The following is a 13,802-nucleotide window of genomic DNA, read 5'->3' as shown; positions in this document are numbered from 1 at the left end:
AGAAACAAGACACCAAATTTCTCTCCAAAAAAATAAAATAAAACAAGACACCAAATTTACTACACTAAATGTCAAGCGTCTAAAGACAACCGTTTAAAGTTCTTTTAATTGTGTCTTGGGACCATTATCTCATTATCTGCCGTTAGTGGGGTAAAATAGTCAAATAAGAAGTTTATATTGTTGTGTCGATTTTACTTTTTAACATGAGAAATAAACAAGATGTTGACTAACTCTGCGGTGAACTCCTATGGGGACCATTATTTGCCGTTGTTAGTGGGGTAAAATATATTGTTTCTTTGTTTGAGAAAAAGGGTAAAGTATTTAGGTCCATCATTTGGACAAAAGATTTCTTCTTAAAATGTTACTATATCTCTGCTTACTGGACTCTTAGTCCTTTACCACCGAAGAAGTTGGTGGGCTACACATTTTCTTATCTTATTTTATTTTTATATTTCATTATTTGGATAACAGTTCAAAAGTAGCAATATACACTTTTGTCCTACAACAACATAAATTTTAATAAAACAATATTTAAAATATTGATGGTAGAAAAAGAGTCTCATATTAAAAATATTGTTAAATAGATTGTGGGTAAATAGTGTAAGTCATAAGAGTAAAATTATGTATGAAATAGTGTCCAAAATTAGAGTAAGCAAAAATTTGGGGGACTTATAAAAAATGAAAAGTATGCACAAATATAGAGGACGAAGACAATATATCTTATTAAATTTTATTAAATTCGTCAGACGTAATATTTTACTTTTATCTTCTATGCAAAGAACTCATATAAAATTTTTCTTTTATCTTTGATATATCTTAATTCGATATATCTTAGTTACAGTACCAAGAATATGTATATACACTTTAGAATATATAATTGAATATAGTTTCTAATATGATATTTTGATTACATAAATTGGTCATTTTTATGCTTTTATATTATAATATATACGAAAATATATATTAAAATCTGATTGAAATAAAAAATATACATAAGTATTATTTATATGCAGTAATAATAATATAGTACTCCCTCCGTCCACAAAAAATAGTTCATTTTTGTTATTTTGGGATGTCCACAAAAATTAATCCCTTTTTATTTTTGAAAACTTTCTATCAAATGGTGGGCTCATTTCTTCATTCACAATACAATTAATTATTATTATTAACACTATTTTTTAAGTGGGACCATTTCTCCACTTACAATAAACTAAACCATTTATATTAAAACATGTGTCTTCCCCTTCTTTGACTATTTTTGGTGGACGGATGGAGTATAAGTTATAACTAGAGTCAACTTGTGAGTTAGCCATATTGAGCACCGAAACTCAATATTTTGCCTCCTATCTAAAAAATATAAAATTTGGCCATTTTTTACATTTTAGGACTGTTTTGCCATTAATTAGGGCGGACCAGATTTAGGTTTGCGCGGTGGTTGGGCTTCGGGTTCGGGTTGGGGCGCGCGGGCTATGATGGTACAATTGGTACAAATGGGTAAATTCACGCCAATTGTGTTATTCATTAAGTACACTTGACATAATTATGCCCATTTGTGCCAAGAGCGGGGAGAGAGACAAATGGAGAATTATGTGTACGGGGTTGGGCTTGGTAGAGTAGGATTCGCGGGGTCAAGAGTATTTTGGACCGGAATTGTAAAATATAGCCATAATATGTGTTTTTCAGATCGGTGGCCGAAAATTGAGTTTCATTGCTGAATATGGCTATATGAGTGCATAATCTTTTATAACTATGGAACTAATACTTGTATATTCATATATTATAGCAATCAACTATATTGATGTTATAAGTTAGATGTAATCTATTTTAAACAATAATCATAGTTATATGCAATATAACCATGTAACTCGCACAATGTGAATATTATATTATATGTTAAAATAGTTGGTTTCATATGTTTAACTATTTCGTCAATAAGGCTTAGCTCAAATGGCAAAGTTGAGGCACTCAAATACTCTCCTTTATAAAAGGTATTGGGTTGAATCCTCCCTACGTGCAAGTAGATTTTTCACTTTTGAGTGGGTAGTGATTCCGTCTGCGTGCTGTTATTTTCCTATCTTTATGTACGGGTTGAATTTGGATTTAATGAGTGTATTAATTATAAACGGGGAACAACTATATAAATTTGTAACAATTTATATTTATAAAATTAAATGGGTTTGTGTAATTAATCAAAATTGGGACGAGTACGAATATATACATTTAAGACGGGTACAAATATTTATTAACACGCCTTCGTGGAGCTTTCTCTAATTTTAAGTGTTTTGTTGTGTATGAGTAACATACATTTTTGACGGGTATGAACATTTATTAACATGCCTACGTCATTTTTTTTCTAATTTATTAATCTCTTATTTTTCTATATTAATATTTATTTTATAATATTCGAGTCTCTATTGAAACGAATAACTAATTATTGTGACAAATTAAATCTATGAATTTAAGTATGTATGGATAATTAACACACATTATTATATATTTTTGGGATGGGAAAGAGTAGTAAAATATTTATTTACATATAAAAAATGCATAAGTCCGATATATGATGAGAATAAGGCTTGTATTAATGGAAAAGTAAAAGAGTACAAAACATCCAAGAAAGCGCAAAAGAGAGCAAACAAAAGATCGAGCCTCATTAAAACCTTCTAAGAAGAAGAGACCTTAGAAGGAAAAAGAGTACTCGTGAAAGACTCACATTCGGTTCAGGAGCGGGAAGAGACAACTTCAGGAGTTCCGGCCTAACCATCACCCCTAAGAAGCTCGGCTCAAGAAAACCGGAAGAAGAAGAACCAAGAAAGAAAACAGGAGACCAACAACAAAAGAAAACAACCCAACCAAAGCCTAAGGGAACCAACGAACCTGCTTATATAACCATACGGATATGACTATGCGTCGACATATCCCTTGCAACCGCAATCCTAATCTCCTCAATCGCAAAAGGCCACCAGCCTTCCTGCCGATCATCATTGGCCATAATATCTGCCGGTTGATTACCCTCACGGTAAATATGCGAGACCATCAAAGAAAAATCCCGAAGCAGGCGAAGAGTATGCTGCCAAAACGCCCTAAATCTCCAAGGAACATCACTCGAGCGAGAGTACAAAAGGTGAACCACATACATAGAGTCAGCCTCAACCCACAGATGCCGCCTAGCCTCGGGTATGAGCAATGTGAATAGCATAGATCACAGCCAACAATTCCGCCTCGAAAGCAAAGCCGTTGCCGCCTTTAAAATGAAAACAACCTCGGACATGAGACCACTTGTCTCGAAAAACCCCACCCGCAGCAATAACTCCAGGAGCTCCCGCCGCCGAGCCATCTGTATTAACTTTAATCCATTGACCAACGGGAGGCCACCAGTGAACCTCCACCATACAGGGGGGAGAAGCAGCACGGCTCCTCACCCCAATCGCACGAGTGATCGAATAGTCAGCCCAAGAATTAGAAATATTACCAAACTTTCGGAAAACCCCATCAATCTCCATAAAGTAAGCCTTGACAAAGGCCAAAACCGCACGTCTATCAAAGCACAAATCCTCAAAAATAAGCGCATTGCGTCCCGACCAGATACGCCACATCAGAGTGATAATTCCCGCCTTCCAAAAAGAACCAATTTGGGAACTCCAAGAGAGATTCCAAGCCAGAACTAAGAAGGAATGAATATCCATGCACCCCAAGAGATTCTCTTTACCAAACCAACCTAAAAAATCAGTCCAAATAGGGCGAACACACGAGCACTCCCAAAGCACATGCGAAATCGTCTCACTATCTTGGAGACACAAAGAACAAGCATTGGGCGCAATTAACCCTTGCCGGATCAGAACATCAAAAGTAGGCAAGCGCCCATGGAGGACACGCCAACAGAGAATAGATCGCCTCATCGGAATAAAGTCCTTCCAGATCCATTTGCCCCAGCTAACAGCAGGAAAACGATGGGAAATATTAGAAAAAGCCAAAGAGGCCGAAACCTCACCCTTAACCGACTGTTTCCAATATCTCGTATCCCTCTGGCCGCCCATCGGAATACGCAGAATATCATCCACAATATCAGGAAAACGAGAAACAAAGGATGTCGTGAAATGCCAAACACCATCATAAAAATAATCACTAACCGAGAAGCTCAGAAAATCATGCATATATATCGGAATTTTAAGTTTATCCACAAGCTTGTACCCAAGCCAATCATCCCGCCAAAAGTAAGTATGCTCACCACGGTCAATACAAACATAAGAATCATCCACCAACTGATTGACTTCTTCTTTCATCCCAATCCAAACAGAAGAGTTCGACACCGAATCCTTTGCAACCCCAAAATTGTTTAGATATCTCGATCTCAGAATGGAATGCGCCCAAACAGTTCCCTGAATTAACTTCCAAGCCAGCTTCATCAAATAAGATTTGTTCATTAACGTAAAAGATCTAATGCCGAGGCCGCCTTCTTTCAAGGGGGAGCAGACTCTACCCCAACTAACAGCACAGCTGGGCCGTTTATCAATATTTCCCGACCAAACGAAATTACGACATTTCCTGTCAAGGGAGTGCAGTAACGATTTTGGCCATTTGTAAACCATCATGGAGTGAACAATCGAACTCTGAATAACCGACTTGACTAAACAAAGCCTCCCAGCCATAGAAAGATGACGACCTTTCCATCGAGCAAACTTCTGGACAATCCTATCATGAATTGCCTGAAAGAAAGAAGCTCTCGGACGCCCAACGAAAATCGGAACTCCCAAGTAATTGAAAGGAAGGTTCCCGGTAGTGAAACTGAGCTCACGATGAATAGCACTTTTCCTGTCATTGAGAACTCCCGAACCAAAGTAAATGCAAGACTTCTCCAGACTACACTGCTGACCCGAAAGAGAGTCATAGTACGAAAAGATCTTATGAATTTTTCTAGCATTTCGAACCGTAGCTTTACAAAAGATCATAACATCATCCGCATAGAACAAGTGAGTAGGGAACTGAAAAGTTCGACTATAGCGCATAGGTTCTAGATGCCCAGAATCAACGCAGCTGCTAAAAAGCCGACTCAAGATATCCTCCGCAATTCCAAAGAGAATCGGAGAAAGGGGATCTCCCTGACGCACTCCGCGAGAACAAGCAAAATATCCCCGCAGCTGACCATTATAGAGAATAGAGAGCCTGGCCGAGCTGAAAATAATAGAAATCCAGTAAATGAATTTCTCATGATAGTGATTAGCTCGCAAAACTTGCAAGATAAAATCCCATCGAATAGTATCAAAGGCTTTTCGGATGTCAACTTTACAAGCCATATTACGTCCCCTGTCCGTGCGTTTCATACAGTTGAAACCTTCCGAGCTGAGCATGATGCAATCATGAATATTACGCCCGGTAATAAAGCCGAATTGATTGTCAGAAACATGAGACGCAGCCACCACGCCAAGACGAGACGCAAGAATCTTCGAGATAATCTTGAATAAGAAATTCGAAAGGACAATCGGGCGAAGATCAGCAACAGTGTCGACTGAATCCTTCTTGGGAATCAAAATCATCGTACTGGAATTACACCCAGAAGGTAAATAAGAATGGCGAAAGAAATTCTGAACAGCCGCAATAACATCCGCTTTAATCACATCCCAGCAACTTTGAAAGAAGTTACCAGAGAAACCATCAGGGCCAGGAGCACTTGAAGCATCCATATTAAAAACCGCCGCCGCAATTTCACTCTCATCGGGTATACTCACCAACCGCGCATTCTGATCATCAGACACCCCCGACTCAAAAAGCGCATCAATCTCTAACTGATCTCCAGAAGGTCGACCATCATCAGCGAAAAGAGACGTAAAGTGGTCAATAATATGATTCTCAATAATAGTGGCATCATAAGTCTCTCTACCATCAATCTTGAGGCGAGTGAAAGGCGCATTCCGTTTCTTGAACTTGGTCAAACGGTGAAAAAACTCAGTATTCCTGTCTCCATCCCGAAGCCAGTTCGCACGGCTTTTTTGCTGAAGCAAACAGTTCTTATGTGTCAATGATACATTTAGTTTTGCCTGAAGACTAACCTCCTCATCAAAGAGATCGTTCGTATATCCAGAAGCAGAAACCGCCGCCGCAATTTCACTCTCATCGGGTATACTCACCAACCGCGCATTCTGATCATCAGACACCCCCGACTCAAAAAGCGCATCAATCTCTAACTGATCTCCAGAAGGTCGACCATCATCAGCGAAAAGAGACGTAAAGTGGTCAATAATATGATTCTCAATAATAGTGGCATCATAAGTCTCTCTACCATCAATCTTGAGGCGAGTGAAAGGCGCATTCCGTTTCTTGAACTTGGTCAAACGGTGAAAAAACTCAGTATTCCTGTCTCCATCCCGAAGCCAGTTCGCACGGCTTTTTTGCTGAAGCAAACAGTTCTTATGTGTCAATGATACATTTAGTTTTGCCTGAAGACTAACCTCCTCATCAAAGAGATCGTTCGTATATCCAGAAGCAGAAATCTTCCCCTGAGTAGTCTCAAGATGTTTCATGAGAGAAGAAATGGAGGAATCCACATTGCCAAAAACCTCTTTATTCCAAACCCCAATCTCCTTACGAAGCCTTTTCAATTTCAACATAACACATAAAATCGGGCAGCGTGTGCTGACAGTCTCCCTCCAAGATGTCGCCACCATCTCCTGAAAGGTCGGATGCAAGGTCCACATATTAAGAAAACGGAAAGGCCTCCGACCAGTAGGGTTTGTCAATTTGCATTGCAACACCAACGGAGAGTGATCCGAAGTGAGGCGAGGCAGTACAACAGTAACCAACGACGACCAGAGATCAGCAAAACCCTGCGAAAACAAAGCACGATCTAAAACAGATTCCACATGGTGTGGTAAAAATCTACGTCCCGACCAAGTGAATCGAAGCCCCTCCGTAGGGGATTCAATAAAGCCAGAGTTATCAATAAAATCACAAAACTCCTCACAAGAACCTCTATGTGGCGAAGCTAAACTCAGACGCTCATGAGCACCTTTTACCGCATTAAAATCGCCCATGAAAACCATTTTTCCAGAAACGAAACGAAGAAGATCATGCCAGAGATCACGGCGGTCATTTTGGTCATTCGAACCATGAACAAAAGCAATACGAAAATCATAACTATGTCACAGGCAGTCCACCACAACCACCTGATCAGAAGAGAACAAAACATTAGTAACAACAGAAGAGTGAACAAAAACCCAAATATTCGAACAGCGAGGAGACCGGCAGTTTTGATGCACCGGGACAAGATTCAACGAATGCCAGTAACTCTGTCTAACTTTCCGAAACGCCCGTTTCGGTTCAAGAATGCCCAACACCACCGGGCTAAAAGAATTACAATGCTCCTTCAGCAGACGTTTGGATTCATCCGTTAAACCACGGACATTCCATGCAATAATATTCATCAGAATTAATTTATGTTAGCGGAGGCAGCTCCGCTTCTTTCAACCTCTTCCGCCCAGCTCTCTTTGGCGACGCTCTCCATGGCTAGAGCGCTGTCTCTATTACTTGTATCAATCACAAAAGTACGCGACGTATCCCCCGTGTTACGAAGTCTACTTTTAATGCTTGTGTCCGCTGGCCTGTTTGCTTTGTTCTCCGCTGCCCTAGCAGCTTGGTCCTGTTTGGATGGTCTTCCTCGTCGCTTAGCAGGAGCAACTGTTTCTGGCATGGGCGCTTTAGCTATTGCCAAAATCTGCTCAAGTCTTTGAGCTTTCAAGGCATTATTAACAGCAATATCATCCGTTGTGGAAACGTACTTCCCACTGCTGTCATAGTTCACTTCTTCATCCTCATCCGAAACCTCCTCCGAGATATGTCCATCATTGATCGCAGAAATGTTGACTGGCTGATCAAACACCGAGTTTTTACAAGGTTTTAGACACTCGGCCAACCTATCAGGGCCGTAGTGTTCAGCAGAATTGGAATCATCCAAAGATTTACCCCTAGAAAGAGGTACCCGCCGCTGCTGCTCCGGTTCTTCAAGCAATTCAGTGCCTTCGTTATCCAACAGGGCAAAACTGTTGTTCGACGCCGAAACCGGCAAGCTTAACTGTTTATGGTGATCATTTTTCTGAAGTGAGTAACATCCCGGGTCCGAACGAGCTGGGGAAACCTGTATGTCGCTTCTCGAACCCACCTCAACCGGCCTATCTCCCTTGGCTGTCTCCTGCTCATGTTCTCTCTCGTCTCTAGCATTACCAGAGATAGGTTGCCACTGTTTCCCATTTTTAACCAAAGGCATTTGACTTCTATCTTGAACATCCTCTTCCACAACCGTCTTCTTAACGGAGATTTTCCGACACTTTTCGGTGGGATGTCCTGTAAGTTTACATTTTGAGCAATAGAAAGGTAAATTCTCATACGTGAATTCAACATAGAACGAAAAAGAATCGTTATCAATTAAGAGAGTAGTAGGAAAGGATTTGGACATATCTAACTCAATAAGAAGGCGCGCGAACTGCCCAAAATCACGACGGGCCGAGGCTCCGTCAATTTTAATAGGATGACCAATGTACCGCCCAATCCCGGCTAGAATCTCAGGATGCCAATACTCAATTGGCAAATAATGTATCCTCACCCATACATTCGCCATGGAAGAATTCTCTTTAAATGGATCAAAGTGTTTGGACCATTCTCGCAGACGTACATGACCACAAGATAATTCCCAGACCGGCTTGGCTTTAGCACGAGTTTTGTCTTCAGGAGTCCGGAAAACCAGCGTATAATACCCTTTCCCAAGAGGAATAAGTTGCCACTCAGATTCTAATTTCCAAATTTTGTGAAGTTCTGCCTTGAGAAGCAATGCAGGTTGAGGTTTGTCTCCTTTACGAAGGAAAAGACGACCAATAATAGCATGAGAGAATTCCTTACTCACTTCTTGCGCATATAGGTGCTGTGGAACTTTTAAGGAGAACTGCTCTCCCTCTTTGGTGGGACGTAATGAGTGAAACCGATGAGCAGCTAGGTCGGGACGTCTCGGTGGCCTGTTCATCGTGATATCAGCATACGATTTGGATTTGGGCATGTTATCAGCCCCCACATCCGAATCATTAGGGTTTGAGATAGCTGTGGCGTTGGGTATAGCAACTTCTCGTTCCTCCACAAAAGCAGAATCTGCTCCGTTACCGCCAGCCAAGCCCGCACCAGTCTCATCGGGGAATTATTGCAGGCAAAATTGTTCGAAACTATTGGGAGATTCAGACCTCCCGGAGAAGTCATGTGGTACCCAAAAACTCCTGCAGCAAGAGCCAGAAAAGCAAACAGACAGCAGCTAAACAAGGGAGCAACGCATAGCAAAATCAGTCTTTGGTGCTTTTTGTCAAACAGCTGGTGTGCTGTTTTTGGGACCTTGTTTGTGGAGGTTGTAGACGCCAAGGAGACACTAGCCACCAGATCGGTCCACCACGCTGTCGGATCCGGCCACCAGAGTTTGGCCACCAGAAACGCAGCCACCGCCTGTTGGTTGACTGCTGCCAAGGGGACGCCGGTCGCCGGGCTTGTGGATAGCCGGTGCCGCGCAGACACAGAGGGACTGCCGATGACGCCGGTCGCCGGTACGGTGGGGAGAGGCAGCGCCACGCAGACGAGCTGGGAGCCGCGGTGCAGTCGCGCAGCTGAGATCGGCGAGAGACAGTCGCGCAGCGAGCTCCGAGATCTGGGCAGGCGGCAGCGCGTCTCAGCGGCTGTCGCTCCTCCTCCGGCGCGGTCAACGACCGGTGCAGATCTCTCCTCTCTTCTGCTCTGCTGCAACGGGCCGTAGGTGGAGACGACGCCGACTGCTGCTGCTGCTCAACGTAGATCTGCTCACGGAACGCCGGCTGCTGCAACTCCTTTGCTGGTCACGGCGGCTGCTGCTCACGGAACGCCTGCTGCTGCTCACGGAGGAACTGCTGCACCGGAGGCTCTACCTGGTCGAAGCCACCGAGAACGTCGGCAACGGAGGTGTGAAATTTTTTTTTATAATTATATTAAAATGAAATTTTATTAAGAAAGAAAAGAAAAAAGGACCTAGAAACCCTTGAAAGCACAGGAGAAGCAAACTAAGGGCCGAGCCTCGTTAAAACCCTTTTAAAGCAAACCCGCGAGGGAAAATCCTTAAAAGGGAAAAAGAGTACTCGTCTAAAAAAGCAAAAAAACGGTGAGGGAGCGGAGAGAGCCAACTTCAGAAGTTCCGGCCAAACCATCACCCCTAAGCAGCTCGGCCCCCCAACACCGTAAGAACGAAGAAAAAACAAAACAAAAAACCGCGAAAGAAAAGCAAAAACAAAAGCCAAGCAGAAATACGGAATCGCACAGCTCCAAGAAAACAAAGCCTCAGGGCAGCTCATCAACGACAAAAGCAGCTGCCCCCACAACAACTCGACGCAGTCCGCACGAAAGTGCCGAATGCGGAGATCCAAAGAGACCCGACCAGCGACGCCCCAGTGCCAAGCGCACCCAGCGACTGAAAAAAGGCGCCACTGACGCCCCAAAACCAACACCAAAGAAGACACGCAACCCCTCCAAAACGCCCACGACCGCAACCAAAGCAAAAGCGACCAGCTAACCTGCCATCCGAATATGACTATGACATGAAATATCCAATCTAACAACATCATGAATCACATCAATCTCATGAGGCCACCAGCCCTCATGTCGCTCATCTACGGCTAAAATATCAGCCACTTTATTCCCCTCACGATAGATATGAGAAATTTAAATTTGGAAATCCTCGAGGAGCAAAAGAATCCTTTTCCAAACAGCAGCAAACTGCCACGGAATCAAGGTTGATCTCTCATGTAGGAGATGCACAATATAAGTTGAATCAGACTCAATCCAAAGATGACGCCAGTGTCTTGCATGAGCAATCTGAATTGCCGTAATCACGGCAAGAAGTTCAGCTTCAAAAGCAAAACCGATGCCTCCTTTCACATGAAAGCAACCCCTAACCCAACTGAACTTATCTCTAAAGACACCTCCGGCACCGATCTTGCCAGGAGCACCAAGAGCCGAGCCGTCGGTATTAACCTTAATCCAATTATTGACGGGAGGCCACCAATAAACATTGATAAACTCCGGAGGAGGAGACGCCCGCGGTTTGACACCAATCTTTTTAACCACCAAAAGATCATCACAAGAATTATGCATCGAACCTAATTTATTGAAATTATTCTCCATATCCAAAAAAGCTACTTTGACCACATGCAGGATACGCATAGGGGCAAAGCTCTCATCCTCAAAAATGCATCTGTTCCGTTGACACCACAAACTCCAAATCAAAGTAATGATTCCCGCTTTCCAGAAGTAAGCAATCTGAGAACTCATCTTCTGATTCCAAGCGTGAACAAAGAAGCTGTGAAGGTCCGAAGCATCCAACATATGAGACTGTTGAAACCAATCCAAAAACGAGTGCCATAGCGGGCGCACCTTCGAGCACTCCCAAAAGATATGATCCATGGACGCCCCCTCAGCCATACAAAAAACGCAGTGATTGGGCATAATCAAACCATGTTGAATAAGCCTGTCAAAGGTTGGCATTCTGCCATGAAGGATCCGCCAACTAACCAGAGATCGACGTACCGGTATATGCTTCTCCCAAAGCCATGTCCCCCATTTGACTTTAGGAAATCTGTGACAGTGATGAGAAAAAACCAAGGCCGAAGTAACATTCCCATGAAGAGACGGCTTCCAATATCTAATATCAGAATCATCACCAACTGGAGCAAGAAGGATCTTACAGACAATCTCGGGAAATGTATCCACAAAACTCTGAGTAAAATGCCGGATACCATCATAAAAGTACTCAACAATCGACTGAGTAAGAAAATCCCGCATGAAGTGAGGCACGCCACATTTATCAGCAATCAGCTGAAAACCCAGTCAATCATCTGTCCAGAAGTTAGCCAATTGGCCACTGCCCACACTACAATAAGTATCATTGATTAACTGAGGAATTTCGCTGCGGAGACTCATCCAAATCGAAGAAGGGGCAATCATTTATTATAATTATAAATACCACTAAAGTAATTGTCCGTTGAATTTCGACGGGAACTAATACATCAGTTAAGGTATTGTTCAGTTTAAAAATACTTTCTCCATCCGCAATATCGTTTTCACATTGTGGACGGCACGGGTTTTAAAAAAAGTGGTGGATAGTAGTAAATAATAGTGGATATTGTAGTGAATGAAGTTTGGGTTTCACTATTGTTGTGAGTGAAAGTTTGTGGACCCTACTTTTATTTATAAATAGAAGTGGAAACGATATCGCGGACGGAGGGAGTATTAAGATTTTTCTATTTATAATTTTTTGAATAACAAATGCGATGGGGGACAAGGGTGGAGGGGCACGAACATCGCGGCTCGAGCCGGGTGCAAGACTGCTGCTGTGGAGGCTCTTACTCTAATTTAATGTGTTAATATTATTATATCTCATATATATGGTTTAAAAATTAAATTGTATATTAGAACACTAAAATTATTACGTTAAATAATACCCGTCGAATTTCAACGGGTTACCCACTATATAAAAATATGAATCATGAGATATACTATACGTGCATCCATTGGAGACAATGTAGTACATTAAATATCGAATCCAACATGTAACACCACAAAATCACTATGGAGCACTATATCACTAGCTATATTAAAGAAAAACAGAATAGGTTGTTTAAGTCCACTATCGCTTCAGAAAAAAGAAAAGAAAAAAGGTATGTATCCACTACACTTATTGAGGGAATTAAAACATATATATGAACATATATCTTCTCCATTTGATTACACATCCACTAATGAATTGGAGTGTAATCAGTGTTCAATCCACTGGAAAAATTACACATCCACTAATGAATTGGAGTGTAATCAGTGTTCAATCCACTGGAAAAAATAACGGGTATTTATTTTTAAGATTAATTTGAATAAATAAATATAATACTATAAGGTGACATTTACATTCTTTGATAGATAAAAATAATAAAACTAATCTCTTATTTACATTGATTGATTGAAACATTGAGATATTCCAAGACCCTTAGTTATTTATATCATTTAGGCTAATTTTGCTTGATTTATATTCCATGGAAAATGTGAGATTGGAAAAATTCTACTTATGAGGATAAAAATACTCAATCACACATATAATTAATAAAGCAAAGTAAACGCCTCCTAAACTAATCTCTTGTTTAATTAGAAGAATTGAAACTTAATTCGAGATATTCCAAGACCTTTGATAATTTATATCATGTGAACTAATTTTGTTAATTTGGTTCATATCTCATTGAAAGGGTGTGACTGAAACAATATTAATTAGTATGAAGGATAACAATACTCAATCATGCATCTAAATATCTTAATAATTTTTTATCGTTTGAATAATTTTATTCAATTTATATCCCACTAAAATGATGAAATTGGAAAAATTCTAATCGCTCTCGTAAAATCGGTAAATAAATCTCTATAAATAGCATCGCATTGGCTTGCGCAGATGCATTAATATCATTATATATGGAAACATCAAGTAAGGCATTGTGCTTGGTGGGGCTCCTCCTTTACTATAATAATAATAATAATAATAATAATAATAATAATAATAATAATAATAATAATAATAATAATAATAATAATAATAATAATAATCTATTCTATAATACGATTAGACCTTAGCCTACGTGGCAGACCTCAAATTCTTACTTTTCAATCTCAATCTCCAACGTGGCATTTGAGAATCCAATCTATATATTCTCATTCTCACTTTTAAAACAAAAGTCACGCCTCCCTCTTCCTCACCCCATCGCCGTCGTCCCTGAATC

The sequence above is a fragment of the Salvia miltiorrhiza genome, chromosome 4 (assembly GCF_028751815.1).
Source record: "Salvia miltiorrhiza cultivar Shanhuang (shh) chromosome 4, IMPLAD_Smil_shh, whole genome shotgun sequence".
In the NCBI taxonomy this organism is placed as follows: Eukaryota; Viridiplantae; Streptophyta; class Magnoliopsida; order Lamiales; family Lamiaceae; genus Salvia; species Salvia miltiorrhiza.
Note: the sequence above shows the minus strand (reverse complement) of the source record.